The sequence below is a fragment of the Mobula birostris genome, chromosome 13, assembly GCF_030028105.1.
Source record: "Mobula birostris isolate sMobBir1 chromosome 13, sMobBir1.hap1, whole genome shotgun sequence".
NCBI lineage: Eukaryota > Metazoa > Chordata > Chondrichthyes > Myliobatiformes > Myliobatidae > Mobula > Mobula birostris.
In genome coordinates, this window is record NC_092382.1 from 76,888,665 (window position 1) to 76,908,944 (window position 20,280).

The following is a 20,280-nucleotide window of genomic DNA, read 5'->3' on the forward strand; positions in this document are numbered from 1 at the left end:
TATGTCTATGCTGAAGGATCTTTGGCTTTGGAGAGATTGTGTTTGATGTTTATGTTACAGGTCATTAAGCTTATCTACAGTCCACAGCCCGAAGGAGTTAGGGAAATATACTTGAAACTAAGAAAACATAACTTAGTTATATAACGTGATTTTAAACTTCCAAGTTTTATTTCAGACTCCCACAGTAAAAAAGGACAAGATGCAGTAGAGGTTGTCAAAAATCTACTGGAAATTTCTCATAAAGAAGACGATAAATGTCCTGAACGATACCTGATCTGTATTTACAGAATGAGAGAGGGCAGTTGGCAGAAGTTCGTGCAGGGAAGATTTTGCATCTGGTCGTCCTAAGGACATCAGTTTCAAATTAAATAGGCAATTAAAAATGCGCTTGTGCTTTGCAATGCTTATGTTTTTTTCACTGTTGCTTCCCTTAGTGACCGAGCTATTCCCAAAATATGTCCACAATTCGCTTAAAGGAGCTAAAGCAACATTTCCATGTTTTTTTTTATGTGCTCACTGTTTATTAATTAAAGAGTATTTGTCGAATCTATTTTCTAGACGTTATTTGAAACTACAGTACCTCCCCGAGTTGGCGCAGTTGGCAATAAACTCCTCTGGGGCTCAGAAAATCCAATGAGGTTCCTGAATTGATGGACAAGTTGTAGGGATTCAGATTGGGGAGAAGCAACAGGTCAGATGGAGTCCAATGTAGGAAATGAGTTCACCCAGTTCTGTAGAAGAGGCAGAATTGGTGGAGGATTGAGGTGGTGAGGGAGGTGTTGCAATGAGGTAGCTACTGGGTGATAGCAAAGTAAAATGCATATAATCGAACCTTTATCGGGTATACGAATGGTAATAACTTTCCTCCGTTATTTAGGGCTTCACTGAGATTACATTGCTTTTGGCACATTGGTCTTCATAAACTAATACTTTGAATACAGGAGATGGGAAACATGTTTGAACCTATATGAGGCATTTCTGAGGCCGAATTAGGAGCATCCTGTGCATCTTGGTCACCTACCTACAGGATGTTTACAGTAACGAGAAGAGAGAAAAATTACTGGAAATTTGCCCAGAATGGAGGACATGAGCCATGAGGAAATTTTGAATAGGATCCGAATTTATTTTTTGGAAATCAGAACAATGAGGGACGATTTGATAGAGGTACATGCAAAGATGAGTGGTAGTTATAGGGTAAATGCAAGTAGGTATTTGCATTGAGTTTTGGGGGCCTTACAATCAGAGCTCAAGTGTTAAGTGGGGAAGGTGAAAAGTTTAATGGGAACATGAAAGAAAACTTGTTCATACAGAGGGTTGTAAGATTGTAAAAATAGCTGCCTGAAGAAACGGTACAGGCCCGCATGTCCGACAGAATAGGGAGTGGCCTTTCTGCTGAAATTAACTCCACTCTCACTCTCATTCACCTGCGAACACTGTCTTTAACATTGCAATTAACTACCTCTGCTGCAGGGAAAAGCGTTATAACTTTTAACCTTATAAAGAAAATTTCTCAGAGTGAGAATATGCATTTTCTTTCTTTCTTTTTAAATCTTTTTATTGAATAAGTATACAAAAAGGTAAGCCATATAGGCACTAATACACTGTTAGAATATAATAAAATCACAGGAAATATTAATAAAAAAAAATACAAACAATGTAATTTAAACATAACATACCAAGATCACATAACAGTATACTAATTTTTATATCTATCAATAGAGAAAAGGAAAAAAAAAACACAAAAGAAACCCACCGTGCAACTAACTAAAAGCAAAACAAAGCAATGGGCTAACTTGAAACCAAATAGAGTTAAAAAAACTTAAAATCACGTCCTCAATCCCGACCTCCATTAAAAACAGTAAAAAAAAAACAAGAAGGGTATATATTACATTAAATGAAAATATTGAATAAAAGATCTCCAAGTTTGTTCACATTTAAATGAAGAGTCATGAAGGTTGCTTCTAATTTTCTCCAAATTCAAGCATAATATCGTCTGAGAAAACCAAAAAAAGGTAGTTGGAGCATTAAGCTCTTTCCAATGTTGTAAAATACATCTTTTCGCCATTAAAGTAAGAAATGCAATCATTCTACGGGCTGAAGGAGAGAGATTACTGGAAATTTTAGGTAGTCCAAAAATAGCAGTGACAGGGTGAGGAGAGATATCTATATTCAATACCTTGGAAATAATATTTAAAATGTCTCTCCAAAAAGTTTCCAGAGTAGGACAAGACCAAAACATAGAGTTAAAGAAGCTATCTGCCCCGTACATCTATCACAAAAAGGATTAATGTGAGAATAAAAGCGAGCTAATTTATCTTTGGACATATGTGCTCTATGAACAACTTTAAATTGAATTAGGGAAAGTTTAGCACAGATAGAGGAAGTATTGACTAATTGTAAAATCTGCACCCAGTCATCCACGGAAATAATAGATCCCAATTCTTGTTCCCAATCTGACCTAATCTTATCAAATGAAGCTTTCCTAAGTTTCATAATAATATTATAAATAATAGCCGATGCACCTTTCTGACATGGATTAATGTTAATTATAGTATCTAAAATGTATGTAGGAGGAAGCATTGGAAAGGAAGAAAGTATGGTACTTAGGAAATTTCTAACTTGTAGATATCTAAAAAAATGTATTCTTGATAAATTATATTTATTAGATAATTGTTCAAAAGACATAAGGGAACATCTAAAAATAAATCCAAAAACCGTGAAATACCCTTAGACTTCCAAATTTGAAAAGCACGATCCGTAAAAAGAGGGAGGAAAAAATATGTTACCTAAAATAGGAATCGCTAGCCCAAATTGGTTAAGATCAAAAAATTTTCTGAATTGAAATCAAATACGTAAGGTATATTTAACTATCGGGTTAGACACCTGTTTAAGGCGTTTCAAATCAAAAGGAAGAGAGGAACCTAAAATAGAGCCAAGTGTATACCCCTGAACAGATTGTAATTCCAATGCTACCCATTTAGGAATGGATAGTATATCCTGGTCAAGTAGCCAAAATTTCATATGTCGAATATTAATTGCCCAATAATAAAATCTAAAGTTAGGTAATGCTAAGCCTCCATCTCTCTTAGCTTTCTGTAAATGTATTTTACCCAGTCTCGGATTTTTATTTTGCCAAATAAATGAAGAAATTTTGGAGTCAACTTTATCAAAAAAAGATTTTGGAACAAAAATTGGTAATGCCTGAAATATATATATAAAAGTTTTGGCAATAAAAAACATCTTAACTGCATTAATACGACCAATCAAAGTTAAATATAAAGGAAACCATTTAGATGAAAGTTGGTAAAAAGGTAATCTTAAATAAATCTTTGTATTTACAAGTAATTTTAATCCCAAGATATGAAAAATAATTTTTAATCAATTTAAAAGGAAAGTTATGATATAAGGGAAATTGTTTATTAATCGGGAAAAGTTCACTCTTACTAAGATTTAATTTATAACCTGAAAAAAGACCAAATTGTGCTAATAGCTCTAAAACAGCAGGGATGGATTTTTGGGGATTAGAAATATATAAAAGTAAGTCATCAGCATAGAGTGATATTTTATGGGACTTTAAGCCCCGAGTTATCCTAGTAATATTTGGATATTCTCGAATGGCAATTGCAAGACGTTCTAAGGCAATATCAAATAATAAAGGACTAAGAGGACACCCTTGTCGAGTACCTCGAAAAAGAGAGGAAAAAGGTGAGCTTAAAGAGTTAGTACGGACCGAAGCCACAGGAGAATGATATAACAATTTTATCCAGGATATCAATTTCGAGCTAAAATTAAACATTTCAAGCACCTTAAATAAATAAGGCCATTCTACTCTATCAAAAGCTTTCTCAGCATCAAAAGAGATAACACACTCATGAACATTTTGTGAGGGGGTATAAACAATATTTAACAGTGTGCGAATGTTATAAAAAGAGTAACGACCTTTAATAAAACCCGTTTGGTCTTCCAAAATAATAAAAGGAAGTACTTTTTCTAATCTATTTGCTAATAACTTAGAAAAAAACTTTAGAATCAACATTTAATAAAGATATTGGTCTATAAGATGCACATTGAGCAGGATCTTTATCCTTCTTTAATATTAGAGAGATTGACGTTCTATTGAAAGATTCAGGAAGTTTACCAAGTTTTAATGAAGCCTCAAAAACCCTACAGAGCCAAGGGATTAATGAAGGTGCGAAACATTTATAAAATTCTACAGTAAACCCATCAGGGCCAGGAGCTTTCCCCAAATTCATAGAGAAAATAACATTCTTAATCTCATCTGTGGTAATGGAAGTATCTAACATAGAAGACATATCCTGTGAAATCTCAGGGAAGTCTAGATTATCTAAAACATCATTCATATATTTAGAATCTCGAGGAGACTCTGATTGATATAAGGAAGAATAAAAATCACAGAAAGTTTGATTAATCCCCACATGGTCAAGTATCAATCGGTCATTTTGGTTATAAATCTGATTAATTTGAGATTTAGCATAATTAGACTTCAGTTGATTAGCCAACAGTTTGCCAATTTTGTCACTGTGTACATACAATTCACTTCTTGTTTTCTTTAATTGGTTTACAATCGAGGACGAAAGTAATAAACTGTGTTCCATTTGAAGTTCAGTGCTTTGTTTATATAACTCCTCAGAAGGAGCCATAACATATTTCTTATCAATTTCCTTCATCTTGTCCACGATTACCAACTCCTCCTGCTTCAGCTTCTTCCTCAAAGCAGCAGAATACGAGATAATCTGACCACGAATATAAGCTTTAAAAGTATCCCAAAGAATGTTCACAGAAATATCCTCTGTATAGTTAATTGTAAAAAAAAAGATCAATCTGTTCATTCATAAAGTTAACAAAGTCCGAGTCCTGAAGCAACAACGAATTAAAACGCCACTGTCTATTATTTTGTGTATTGGCCTGAATTTTAATAGAAAGCTTAAGTGGAGCATGATCCGAAATGGTTATAGAGTCATAATCACATTTAATCACTGAAGAAATAAGACGAGAATCAATAAAGAAATAATCAATTCTTGAATAAGAGTGGTGAACATGTGAGAAAAAAGAAACATCTTTTTCCTGAGGATGCAAAAAACGCCAAATGTCAGTCGACCCAGAATCAGAAAGGAATGAATTAATCAAAGTTGCAGATTTATTAGGTAAAGTCCGTACAGGAGCCGAACGGTCCAAAGCTGGAGATAAACAGGTATTAAGATCTCCGCCCCAGATCAATGAAAACTCATTCAAATTCGGGAACTGATCAAATAATGATTTATAAAATTCTGGACAGTCCATATTAGGAGCATAAACATTAACCAAATCTACCTTTTTATTAAATAGTAGACCACTAACCAGTAGAAATCTACCATTCGGATCAGAAATAATATCATGTTGTATAAAAGTAACTGAGGAGTCTATAAAAATAGAGACGCCTCGAATCTTAGCGTTGGAGTTCGAAGAAACGGTTTACCCTTCCAGAATTTAAAAAAAACGTAGTCTGTCCCCCCTCCGCACATGGGTCTCTTGTAAAAATAAAATTTGTGCTTTAAGTCTCCGGAACACTTTAATTTTTTTTTTTCCTTTTAATAAGATGGTTAAGACCATTAGTATTCCAGGAGACAAAATTAATAATAGACTCCATAAACCCTAAAGTCAACCCGCAAAAAGGAGGATTGACGGTAGGCTCGACGCACGAACCCGGAAAGGGAACAGAACAAATAAGAGATACCGGGAAAGAGAACGCAACCAATACTTCAATAGTGTACATAGCCCAAGAAGAACAAAACTAAAACGTGAAGCCCCTCCCACCACCCCCCACCCCATGACCCCAAGGCTAAATCTAACACAGACCAGCCAGAAAGAAGCAAGCACTAAAACTACCCCCATGACTTCCGGTATACGCTCCCTAAAAAAAGTGTAAATATAAAAAAGATCAGCTAATTATAAAACAGTAAAAGAATAAAAAAAGGTAAATCAATTAAAACAAACACTTAATATAACAGAGAAAAAGCCAGAAAATATAAAAAAACACAACAAACCCCATACCCTATAAGTAAACAAAACAAAACCAAAAAAAATTGAGATTATTAACATAAACTAGTTACAAAAACCTACAAAACAAAGTTGATTTAAAAAAACTACAAAATTTAAGGCCACAAAGGAAATACGTAAAATGACGATGAGGGAATAACCACCCAGAATCCCCTGGGAAAAAGAAAGGAATGACGCAGTTGAAAGGAAAGTTTAGCAACCATATTAAATAATCAAAAATAAACTTTTCTGCCCATATAGGACACAAAAAAATTAAGACTGACAAATTCACAATCTCCGCTCAACGGAGATAGTTAAAAAATTACGATTAAGATGTTGAAGGTGAAAGTTGATCGAGATAACTCTGGGCATCCGAAGGAGAATCAAAAAAACGGAGGGCTCCATCCAACGTACGAATCCTTAGACGTGCAGGGTAAAGCAGCGCTGGTTTAAAATCCATCTTGTAGAGTTCCGACATCACAGATCTGTAACGAACCCGTTGATCCCGGATTGGTTTACTGAAATCCTCCACGAATCGGAACTTAAGATCCAGAAAATCAATATAACCTTTAGATCGAACAAAACGAAACAGTTTCTCCTTGTCTTCAAAGTAATGAAAACGTAAAATGACATGTCGAGGCTTATCTGACCTAAGCGAGTATGATGGAACTCTGTGAACACGATCCAATAATGGTGGTTTGTTAGGAAATACAGTAGGAAATGCATCTTTTAAAAGTTGAGAAAAAATACTTCATAGGGTTATCAGATTCAACAGGTTCACGCACCCCAATCATTCGAATATTCTGCCGTCGCATTCTGGATTCTAAGTCAGAGTTTTTAAAGCTCAGAAAGTCGAGTTTCTTCTTCATTACATTAATTGTTTCTTCCATTTTCTCCATCTTGAGCTCACTTTGTTGCGTGGATTTTTGAAGATCAGATATAGCCGACTATGCATTTTATTTTAAACTCAGACTCCAATCACCAGCAGTTGTTTTTAAAAATATTTCTTACGGTTCATTTAAATAAATCAGGCAACTGCATTCGTAACTCTTTGCCAGTAACATATTAAATGAACTTTATGTGAGGTTGAGGGGAAGAAGGAATCAAAAGGAGAGTGGAGGGGTAGGCAGGGCGGCCGGAAAAGGCATAGTGTTTATAGAAGCTGGAGAATGGGAAGCTCAAGTTCTCAGAGTGTGTGGGAGGAATAGGGGATAGTGGAGAGATGGACTGAGAAGAAAGAAGTAGTGTTAAAGAGAGAGGGAAAGGGTGAGAGACAGAGGCTGGAAGGGAGACAGCACGTTTGAGTGTGAGAGAGAGCGCGAGGGATGCGGGAAAGGCTCAGAAATGAATCATGGAATCCTAGGCCGGTGCTCCTGACATCAGTAGTGGGAACGCTTTGGAGCACTGTATGTATGAGTATTTTAATAGACAGGACAGTCTAGAGATAGTCAGCATGGTTTTGTGTATCCCACGATATGCTATAGAGTTTCTTGAAGAAGTAACGAAGAATGTTTCCAAGAGAGTTCATGAAGGCACTGCAGAGGATGATACCTAAATGGACATTTTCAAGAGATTTTATCAAAGATCCGCATCGGAGTTTTGTCAAGAAAATCCACGAGCTTTGCATTCAAGATGAAGTAGTACATTAGAGTAAACATTGGCGTAGTAGCAGGAGGCAGAGAGTGGTGGCAGATGGTTGCCTTTCTCAGTAGAGGCCTGTGACTGTTGGAGAGCAGCACGTTTCGGTGCTGGGCATGGTAGCACTGAGGCCATGTCCATGTTGCTGGAGCAACAAATTTTGTTCCGTGTGGGTAACCTCAGACATGATTGTATGAGCATGAATATCTCGAACTTCCTGTAACGACCCCTTCCATTTCACTATTCCCCATTCTCATTTCCCTTTTTCACTTTTTCTGCTTACGTTCAAACCCAACTGCTGGCGGTGCCAAAAATCGGAAATAAAGCGCATCTCGTCTGGAGATTCGCAGACGGGCAGAGATGATTGTGATTTTAATTCAATTATTGCTACAACGAGAAAGTGGTAAATATCTGTTATTATTTGTCAGCCCACTGTCAAATCCAAGCTATTGGATTCAGGATTGAAAGCGGAGGCTAATATGTTCTCGATCGGTCAGAACTTCACATTTAATTGTTGAGCATAGTGCGATTAATGTGCACAGCAGCAAATACATCAGTGTAAGAATTGTGCCATATGGCATAAAAGAGCACGTGGATTTACAATATTTTCACCATTAGTGAGACGGGTGCAGTAGGAGCAGGACTGGCAGCTCAGGATTCCACCGCTCCGCTGTCAAAATGAAGCTGAGGGGGAAAGAATAAATGAGGAGGGGTGGCGTTACTAGTTAAGGAAAATGTCACATCAGGCTGGACTGGTGGAACGCCCTAATAAGTAAGGTATGCCCATGCTGAATGGACTTTCGCTTCGGAGCGATGGTGTATGATACGTGTATTACAGGCCATCACAGCCCATCCTACAGACCGAGGGATTTAGAGGAACAAATTTGATGAGAAATTGCAGAGAATTCCAGGAAACATCAGTTTGTTACGGAAGCTGACTGTTTATTCTTTTCTAGAGATGCTGCCTGTCATGTTGACTTCCTTCAGCATTTTGTGCGTTGCTCTGGATTTATAACACATATAAGGTCTCTAGTCTTTAAGTATTTGCGACATTGCCAGAATCTGTATTTGAATTGAGTAAGATCACGTTATTTCTTTTTTTTTTCTTTGCTTCTGCTCTTCGTCCGATCTTTCAGGAAACGTTTTATTTATTGGTGCTTATTTTATAAAATTTCCAACTGTATTACAATATTATATCTCCAGAGAAACAACACCAATTGCATTCTAACAAATTGTAATCAGCTGTCGTCACGATAACTGCACGATAGATGCACACTTAAGGTAAAAGCGGATGAACGGGGTGAGCAGTGATTCTGGATTTGAGCTTGTCAGCACAGCTGCAGAACAGTAACATCTGGAGTAATTATGCCCCTTGGTTCTTCGCTCTATCGCTCAGGGCCGCAATGCCATCACAGCCTATGTCGACAACAACCAAAACGAGTAATGTGCAGAATAGAGGGCTGTAGTTTCCTGATCCGATCGATATCAGCTATTACCTGATTGCAACGATCAGTAAAGGCATTGGATAAATTTCCATCTGAAGCTTGTACAGAGAGGAGAAATTTAAAATGTGGATGCCGGAGAAATGTATTTCAGTGCATGACCAGTTTTCGCCCTGATGTCCTCACTTTGCTCACTTGAGACTGCACAAGCGACAACATTATCGGTCGGATGAGTGAAGACGCCATCATCCTGGCCAGCAGTGTATATTAATTTTAGCTCAGTGATGGTTCAAGAGAAGCAGTGTTAACATCGGCGTGGTCAGTGACGTATTAGTAAAAGCGCAGACTATGCTGTTTATTAAAAGGAAGTGTATCCTTTAACAATAAGCCAGGCCCATATTTCTTTGGGTCTGGAACATTACAGTCAAACTGTCTGCTTCATTTCTGCTATCGTCCAATCCCAAACCAGGTCTTAACTCTGCAGTAGCTCAGACAAATGACCACGAGTGCGCTAAGTGGAGATTCACATCGGCCTGTCTTTCATATTACTGCCCATCTGCAGAGACAGCTTTAGCCTGTTCCTTGCAATGTTGGGTCTCATTCGAGCATTATTCACCAAATATTACGAAACCCGTTCGAAGAAATGTCCTGTTTTTACGTATTTTGTAACTCTGCACGTGCCGAACAATAACATTTTAACCACATCTCATTTGACAGTAATTAATCTGTTCAGTAATGTGCAATAATTCTCCCTTGTTGTTCCACACGGTCTGGTTAAAACAAACAAAAAAAAACATAATCTCTGCATTCAGCACATGTTTCCTAAATGTGTAAGTATGTCAAACGTATGTTTACATGTATACGGAGATTTTCACAATTAAAGTGACTATTTTATTCCTGGTGTAGGACATCAGAGAAAAAACATATCTGTCCTGTGAACATATTAGACCGTGAGGCAGAGGAATCGGATTAGACCCCCTGTCCTATCGACTCTGCTCCGCCATTTACTCATGGTTGACCCTTTTTTCCTCCTCTTCAACCCGAGTTCCCGACCTTCGCCAATAATCCTTGATGTCATGCCAATCGAGAACCTACCAATCGCTGACTTAAATAAACCCAACGACGAAGACGTCTCGATTTTCCTATGTTCACCGCTGGTTTGCCTTATCGGAACCTACTGCATATAGGCTGAACCAAATTTCATTTAGATATGTAAAAAACAAAATATGCCGATGACTTGGAATGTGAACACGGCCCAATGCGATGATAAAAAAATAAAGGGATGTACAGGGATATTGTTATGGTTTTATGGGCTCATGGTCTAACATGTAGTTTTCGCTGCGTCCACCGTGAGACTGGACATACAATGAACTTACCAGTACACTGAATAAGCAGTGGCATTCTCTGTGTGAGGGATTGTGGGACCGAATGAGTTCTGATAATAACATTACGGTGCCAGGGCTGCAGGGTAATCATTTCTCCCTAACTGCCGTGTCACTCCAGATTTCTGTCCGGAAATAATAACAAAAGCCCAGCGCCAATACCATTATGTTCCACTGTTATTTTGGTCACTCGTTGGTAAATATCTCCTCTGAAAATTTGAGCAGATATAAGCAAGTCCATAACGATACGTTGAACTGAAATAACTGTCCACGACACTTCACAAGTCTCTCGCTGTGCAGGGCGCTATAAATATAATTGATAATTGCACATTTGAAGCATTGATTCTGCGGTATGTAAGCGGTGACATCTTTATTTGTTGCAGAAGAGCGGGCACTGAGAAGTAAATATATGATCAATATTTTCTGACATCCAGTGACAGTGTGCTCGGTGATGACTGGTCATTATCTATGACAGTGTGATTGTGCTGAGGAACATTTTTATAAAGAGGGATTTAACACCCTAAGAAAGGTTTCACTGCTAACGTAGTGGCTTTTCTGTAGAAACGGACTTTGGTTGAAATTTAGAGGTTTCGGATGCTTTGGAATGTGAACCGTCCAACGGGGCTGGGTGGGTTCTGTTGTGTTCTGACGTCGGAGTGAGCTGGGGCCTTTTGTCCAGTGGGAGACGAATGAGAAGACACTGGGGAGAACAAATCCTCGGGTAGGACCCGGTGGGAGACCTGTTTGTTCGAAATGGTTTGCGAGCGAATATCGGAAGATGCTGTGTGCTTCCACGCAGAGCGAGGGCCCAGAGCGTGAGTTCAGGATGAGATCCAACTTGTGTACATTTGGCTGGTTAATTAAAGTGGGCCGATTTCCTTTATTTCTTTCTTTGCCTTAATGACTCTTCAGTTAATTAACATTCATAAAGATAATTCCTTTAATCGTATGCAGTGTGTTGTCTGTTATAACGTGACGCTGAGTTATAACAGGGTAGTAAATTACACAACACACAGAGAAAGCGGAGTTTGGGGTGACAGAGCCATTTGAATCTCACGGGTCAGGCGGGAGCAGTGTGTTTATTTCCTGGAATCACGCAGACTCGGGAATCAGGATATTTCAGGGATATTGTTATAGCTTTATGAGGCTATGGTTTGACATGTAGTTTTCACTGCGTCCTCCGTGAGACTGGACAGACAATGAACTTACCAGTACACTGAATAAGCAGTGGTATTGTCTGTATGAGAGGTTGTGGGACCGAATGAGCTCTGATAATAACATTACTGTGCCTGGGCTGCTGTTCGGGGCTGAGAAATTAGGGGCGTTTCGTAGGCGCGTGAGTGAAAGTAAAATAGAGGACTAAGATCAGGGAATCATTAGGTTGATCTTGGAGTAGGTTCCAAGGAAGGTGGTTTACACTTGAACTGAAAAGGGACTGATATCCTAGCGGGAAGGTTTCCCTACGGCTGCTGGCAGGGGTGGGGCGGGGTGCACAGGTGAGGGTTAAACTAGACCTGACACTGGATGGGAACAGGACTGCCCCAGAACAGGGAGTGGAGGGGTTGTGGAGACAGATGTTGTGAAAACTACACACAAAGTCAGGAATGAAAAGGTCCAGCATGGGCCGACTGGTGATCTTACCTGAAGATATTTCAATGCACGAAGCATTGTATGAAAGGCAAATGAGCACAGGGCCGGAATAGGCAAGTGGAATTACTATACTTTAGCCATGAGTGAGACGCTTACGGTAGAAGCAGGACTGCCAGCTCAGTATTTCGCCGCCCCGTTGTTTAACACGAAAGAGTGGGGGGGGGGGGTGTTTGTGGTGGGAGCGTAGTAAATGAAGAGTGGTGGGTTACTAGTCAAGGAAAATATCATAGTCAGTCCGGACTGGATAACTCAGCTGGTTAGACGCTCTATGTACAACGTAGTAAGAAGAAAGGTATGCCCATGGAAAAGAGGCTCTGCCTTTGGAGCGATGGTGCACGATGGGTGTGTTACAGGGCATTAAACACCATCAAACCGTCCGATAGAAATAGAGCGTCACATTTGAAGAGAAATGGCCGAAAACCTCACGAAACATAAGGTTGTAATAACAGCTGGTTTGAACTTTCCAAGTTTTAACTGGGAAACTGGGAACCCACGGTGCGAAAGGAATAGATGGAATAGAGGTTGTCAATAGATGTTCTGGATAGTTTCTTAAACAGTAGATAAAAACCTGAAATGACGAAGACTGCGATTCTTGATCTTCTCTGAGGGAACGAGAGAGGACAGGTGGCAGAAGGTTGCCTCGGGGATCACTTTGCATCCACTAGTCCGCAGGCCATTAGTTTGAAGTTCAACAGGCAAAAACAGGCCTGGTTCTCGGGCTGCGATTTTAGATTGGAGACAGAAAGAATCTTGTTGGTATCAGAGAGGATTTTGCAAGTGTCCTCTGGGACATTCTATGGTAAGCGGAAGGTCTTCAAAAGTGAAATTTCGAGAGCGCAAAGTTTGCACGGGCCCGTCAGTATAAATGGTAAACATAACAGGGTCGGGAACCTGGAATTTCAAGTGATATGGAGGCCCAAGTGAAGAAAGGAAATGAGGTGAATTGCAGGTTCAGTAATGTGTTTATGGGGGTGTAGGAAATGCAAGAGAACGTTTATCAAAGAGAGGAGGAGGGTGAGAGAATGATATGATTTTGTCCGAGTTGAATGGTAAGGACTGCTGCACATATCTTAAGAGCAAAAGTATTTCAAGAAACGTAATTAGTCTTCTGGAACTAGGACCATAGCTAATCCACATGTGGTGCCAAATGAGCTGATGTTTTGCATCTGTATTTATCCAGGAAACCGATACAGTCTATTGAGGAAAGCAACATTGAATCATCTTCGTGGACTCTACAGAGATTGCCGAGGAGAAGGCCTTTGCTGTCTTCAGGCAGATTCCAGTGGATAAATCCCCAGAACCGGTCAAGTTGTTCTTTCAGGCCCAGCGAAAGGATGAACTTGCAGGAAGTCTAGCAGAGATATATACATCATTCTTAAACCAGGCATAGCCAATGCTGTTCCTTTGTATAAGAAAGGCTCTAAAAATAATCCATGAAATAATAGTCTTGTGAGCCGGACATCATTCGTGGGAAGGTTGTTGGAAGGTAGTTTAACGGGCGGAATATATGATTTTCCTTTTAGATATCCACTGACTAACGATAGTCCGCATGGCTTCATTACTGGTAAATCGTGTCAAAGGTCTTACCTGGAAAGTTGATGAAGAAAAAATATAAGGTGTTGTCGACATGGAATTTTCAAGACATTTGATAGCTTCTGGTAAGGTTCAGTCTCTCCGCTCTGAAAATCAGGTAGTAAATTTATGAGCCATTTTCTTTGTGAAAGGAACCACGGAATGGTAGCAGATGGTTGCCTCTCCAACTGGATACCTGTGAGTAGCGGAGTTCTACAGAGACCGGTGCTGGTTCCTTTGACGTTTACATCTGTATTAACGATTTGGATGATGATGTGCCTCAGACAGAATCAGTAATTTAAATCACACACATCAAAGTTTCTGGTGAACTTTGATGTGTGTTGCTAGAATTTCCAGCATCTGCAGAATTCCTCGTGTCAGGAATTTAATTGTTGATCATGGCGCGAGTACTGTACTGAGCTGCAGATACCTCAATGAAAGAAGTATTGTATTAAAAGGCGGATGAGACCATGCCATGAATGAGCACGTGGATTTACTATATTATCGCCATTAGTGGGATGGTTGCAGTATGAGCAGGACTGGCAGCGCAGTATTCCACCGCTCCGCTGTTTAAGATGAAGCAGAGGGGGAAGGAATAAATGAGGAGGGATGGCGTTACTAGTTAAGGAAGATGTCACATCAGGGTGGATTAGAGAACTCACCTAGTGAGGCGTTCAATGTGGAACGTAGTAATAAGACAGGTATGGCCATGTTAAAGGGGCTTTGGCTTTGGAGCGATGAAGTATGATAGATGTATTACACGGCATCACAGCCCAGACAAGTGTCCGTGGGAGTTAGAGGAACAAATGTGAAGAGAAATTGCTCAGAATTTCAGCAAACGTCAGTTTGTTATAGGAGCTAGGGTTAAATTTCCAGGTTTTGACTGGTACTCCCAAAGTGTAAAAGGACAAGATGGAATAGACGCTGTCATCTATTTTCTGGAATGTTTTCTTAATCAGTACATAAAAGTCCCAAATGAGGGAGTATGCGATATTGATTTGCATTTAGGGAAGGAGGAAGGTCAGGTGGCACAATTTTGTATAGGGGAACACGTTGCATCCAGTAGTCCGAAGGAAATTAGCTTTAAAATAAATGTGCAAAAGAAAAGCAGTTCGGGTCTGCGGTCTGCGTGCTTAAACCAGCGGACTCGAGGAGAGCCCAGCGTTCTTCCGTTGCTTAAGATAGATTCTAAATTAATCTGTGAAATTTCAGCACTCTGAGCTTGCTATCAGTTTTGGGAAAGTTATTAAAAGATATTGCAAGGGACCAAAGAATTTAATTGTATCCGCTGCGGCCCCACCAATTTCCGCACTTACCTCCCACGCTGTCTGACCGATTCCTAATCGGAGTCTACAATTCGCCTAAGGGACAGAAAGTAACATTTCCAAGCTTTATGAAATATCATGTAGGGTCATATTTTATTAATTACACAGTAATTGTCGAATTTATATTCTGAGCAGTATTTGACCTCCCCGAAATTGCATAGTTGGCAATAAACTGCACTGGGCCTCAGAGAATCTGATGAGATTCGAGCAGCGATGGACACGTTCTGTGGATTCAGCTTGGGAGAAGCAGCCGGTCAGATGGAGTCCAATGTTAGAAAGGAGGTCACTCACCTCGGTCGAAGAGGCGGTAATGGTGAAGAGCTGAGGTGGTGAGGGAGATTTTGAAATGTTGTAGGCAGTGAAGAAGGTCAAAGGTACAATGTATATAATCCAAGCGTTATTGGATATACGACTGGAAATAACTTTGCAGGATTATTTCTGACTTTACTGAGATTGCATTGTTTTTCGAACATTAGCCTACATAAATCAATACATTGAGCACAGGAAATGGGATTTTTGTTGGTGTAGTATAAGGCATTGCTGAGGCTGAATTTGGAGTATTGTGTGTAGTTTTGGTCGCCTACCTACAGGAAAGGATACAGAGTAAGAGTACAGAGAAAAACTACCAAGAGGTTGCCTGGTATGGACGACCTGACTGATAAGGTAACGGGTATGACTGATAATTATGGGGGTATAGATATAACCATATAAACATACAACAATTACAGCACAGAAACAGGCCATGTCAGCCCTTCTAGTCCGTGCCGAACTCTTACTCTCACCTAGTCCCACCGACCTGCACTCAGCCTATAACCCTCCATTCCTTTCCTGTCCATTATCTATACAATTTAACTTTAAATGACATCATCGAATCTGCCTCAACCACTTCTGCTGGAAGTTCGTTCCACACAGCTACCACGCTCTGAGTAAAGACGTTCCCCCTTATGTTACCTCTGAACTTCTGCCCTTTAAATAACAAATCTTGTTTGAATCGCCCCCACTCTCATTGGAAAAAGCCTATCCACTTCAACTCTATCTACCCCCCTCATAATTTTAAATACCTCTATCAAGACCTCCCTCAACCTTCTACGCTCCAAAGAATAAAGACCCGACTTGTTCAACCTCTCTCTGTAACTTAGGTGATGAAACCCAGGTAACATTCTAGTAAATCTTCTCTGTACTCTCTCTATTTTCTTGACATGTTTCCTCTAATTCGGTGACCAGAACTGTACACAATCCTCGAAATTTGGCCTTACCAATGCATTGTACAATTTCAACATTACATCCCAACTCCTATACTTAATGCTCTGATTTATAAAGGCCAGCATACCAAAAGCTTTCTTCACCACCCTGTCCACATGAGATTCTACCTTCAGGGAACTATGCACCATTATTCCTAGATCCCCCTGTTATACTGCATTCTTCAATGCCCTATCATTTACCGTGTATGTCCTATTTTGATTAGTACTACCATAATGTAGCACCTCACAATTATCAGCATTAAACTCTGTCTGCCATTTTTCAGCCCACTCTTCTGACTGGCCTAAATCTGTCTGCAAGCTTTGAAACCCAACTTCATTTTCCACAGCTCCACCTATCATCTGCATACTTACTAATTTAATTTACTACCCCATCATCCAGATCATTAATGTATACGACAAACAACGTTGTACCCAGTACAGATCCCTGAGGCACACCACTCATCACTGGACTCCAATCTGACAAACAGTTATTCACCACTACAGTCTGGCATCTCCCATCCAGAAACTGCTGAATCCATTTTACTTCTTCAATATAAATACCTAATGATTCAATCTTCCCAACTAACAGTCCATGTGGAACCTTGTCAAAAGCCTTACTGAAGTCCATATAGACAGCATCCACTGCTTTACCCTCGTCAACTTTCCTAACAAGGTCTTCAAAAAAATAATTAAAAAAATGTCAAACATGACCTTCCACGCACAAATCCATGTTGTCTAATCCTAATCAGACGTTGTCTATCCAGATAATTATATATACCATCTCTAAGAATACTTTCCATCAATTTAGCCACAACTGACGTCAAACTCACAGCCTGATAATTGCTAGGTTTACTCTTAGAACACTTTTTAAACAATGGAACAACATGAGCAATAAAACAATCCTTCGGCACCATCTCCGTTTCTAATGACATTTGAGATATTTCTGTCAGAGCCTCTGCTCTTTCCACACTAACTACTCTCAAGGACCTAAGAAATATCCTGTCAAGACCCGGAGACTTATCCACTTTTGGTATTCCTTAAAAGCTCCAGTACTTCCTCTGCTTTAATCATCATAGTTTCCATAACTTCCCTACCTGTTTCCCTTATCTTGCACAAGTCAATATTCTTCTCCCCAGTGAATACCGAGGAAAAGAAATTGTTTTGCATGGCCCAAATCTCTTCTGGCTCCACACATAGCTGTCCACTCTGATTCTCTAAGGGACCAATTTAATCCCCCACTATCCTTTTCCTATTAATGCAACTGTAGAAACCCTTTGGTTTTATTTTCACCTTACTTGCCAAAGCAACCTCATATCTTCTTTTAGCTTTTCTAATTTCTTTCTTAAGATTCTTTTTATATTCTTTATATTTCTGCAGCACCTCATTTACTCCATGCTGCCTATATGTATTGTAGATATCTCTCTTTTTCCGAACCGTGTTTCCAATATCCCTTGAAAAACATGGCTGTCTCAAACGCTTAACCTTTCCTTTCAACATAACAGGAGCGTAAAGATTCTGTACCCTCAGAATTGCACCTTTAAATGACTTCCATTACTCTATTACATCCCTCCCATAAAACAATTTGTCGCAATCCACTCCTTCTAAATCCTTTGGCATCCTCAAAGTTAGTCTTTCTCCAATCAAAATATCAGCCCTGTGTCCAGACCTATCCTTCTCCATAATTATATTGAAACTAATGGCATTGTGATCACTGGACCCGAAGTGCTCCCCAACACAAACGCCGTCATCTGCCCTATCTCATTCCCTAACAGGAGATTCAACACTGCTCCTTCTCTGGTTGGTACCTCTATGTATGGCTGCAAAAAACAAAAAATCATGCACAAATTTTACAAACTCCAAACCGTCCAGCCCTTTTACAGTACTTTTACAGTATGGGCTTCCCAGTCTATGTTTGGAAAATTAATATCTCCCACAATCACAACCTTCTGTTTACTCCAAATATCTACTATCTCCTTACAAATCTGCTAGGATAAATGCAGGTTGAAATTTTCCACTGAGTTTGGATGCACTAACAATCAGAGTCATGTGTTAATGGTGGAAGGTTTAAGGGCAACATGAAGCAGTTTGCAGTTGGAAGGCGGGGCTGAAGGGCCTGTTTCCATATTATACTGTTCATCATTGATTGATAACACAGATATCTGGATTAATGTCCAAATAAATATCATAAGTTAAATTCTTCACAGCTGAATTCTCCCAAAATACTTTAACAGCGTTCTTATGTTGTGAAGTCCACTCAAACTGCCCACCTGTTGATCCCACACACTCCCTCTCGCCGATCATCCATAGCTATTGTAATACACAAAATGATGGAGGAACTCAGCAGGTCAGGCAAAGTCTATGGAATTGAATAAAAATTCGACTTTTCGAGCTGAGACGCTTCGGAGAAATTAGAAATGAAGAAGCAACATTGATTGATTAGGAAGGTTTTGGTTGTTGTTCTGTGAGATTCGCAGCTCAGTGTCTCTGTACAGTCAGCTGCCTGGACACGCAAATTTCGTTCTGCTGAAATCAAATCCACCGTCACCCTTGTTCAGTTGTGAATACTGTGTCTTTAATACATTAAACCATTTCTACTAAAGTGAAGACCGATAGAACCTTTAACAGTCTAAAGAAGGTGACCAGGGGCCAGAAGCTGCATAGTTATTTTTAACCCTAATCCAATCATCCGCAGTTGTTTCAAAACATATTTTTTTTTGCCACTTGAACAAATCAGACCGTATCATCCTTAACCTTTGCCACCTTTTAACTGATGTTGCTGTGCGGCTGAGAGTGCGATGGGGAGTGCGGGTGAGGGGAAGGAAGAGGCAGAAGGAAAGTGCATGGGTAAGCATGGAGAGGGGATGGGGCACGGTGTGTGTGAAACGTGCAGATAGGGAAGCTGAAGGTGGATGAATATGTGGGCAAGAAGAGGGATCGAGAGTGTGCAGAGTGGAGAGAGAGAGGGGGGAGACATAAAGAGATATAGACAGTACAGGCAGAGCGAAATTGTGAGAGAGGGGGAATAGGAGGTAGAGTGCACGGGTAAGTGAGAGGTATAGAGCGTGGGATGTTGGAAAGGCTCACAAATCAACCAGAGGCCACACTAATATTTTGAAGCAACGACTTATATTTCGTCTTCGAAACAAAAGAGTGCAACAAGATTTACAAATAAATGACTCCGAATTCCTTTTACATATACGAAAAACAAAATGGAACAGTGACTCGGAATATAAACCTGGCCCAATGCGATGACAAAAAATAAAGCCTGAACGTTTATCCCTGACCGCCGGGTCACCTGTGATATCAGTCCACAAATAAGTACAAAAGCCCAGGGCGAATACTGTACCATCATGTTTCACTGTTATCTTATTCATTCGTTGGTAAATATCTCCTCTGAAATGTTTATCAGGTATAAGCTAGTCCCCATAACATTATGTTGAAAGGAAATCCGGTCCACATCACTTCAGACATATCCCTCTGTGCAGGGCGCTTTAAATATCATTGATATCAGCACATTTGTGATAGTGATTCTGCAGTATGTCAGTTGTGATGGTTTTATTTGCTACAAATGGCGAGCACTGAGAGGTAAACATATGGCCAATATTTTCTGACAACCAGTGACAGTGTGGTAGGTTATGACTGGGCATTATCACTGGCAGTGTGATGTGCTGACGAACATTTTTATAAAGATGTGTGTCACGCCCTGGAAGAAGTCTTTATTGCTATTGTAATGGTCTATATGGAGAAGCCGTGCTTATAGAACATAGAACATAGAATAGTACAGACAGTACAGGCCATTCGGCCCGCAATGTTGTGCCGACCCTTAAACCCTGCTTCCTATATAACCCCACACCCCACCTTAAATTTCTCCATGTACCTGTCCAGTAGTCTCTTAAATTTCCCGAGAGTATCTCCCTCCACCACTGACTCAGGCAGTGCATTCCACGCACCAACCCTCTCTGAGTGAGAAATCTTCCTCTAATATCCCCCTTGA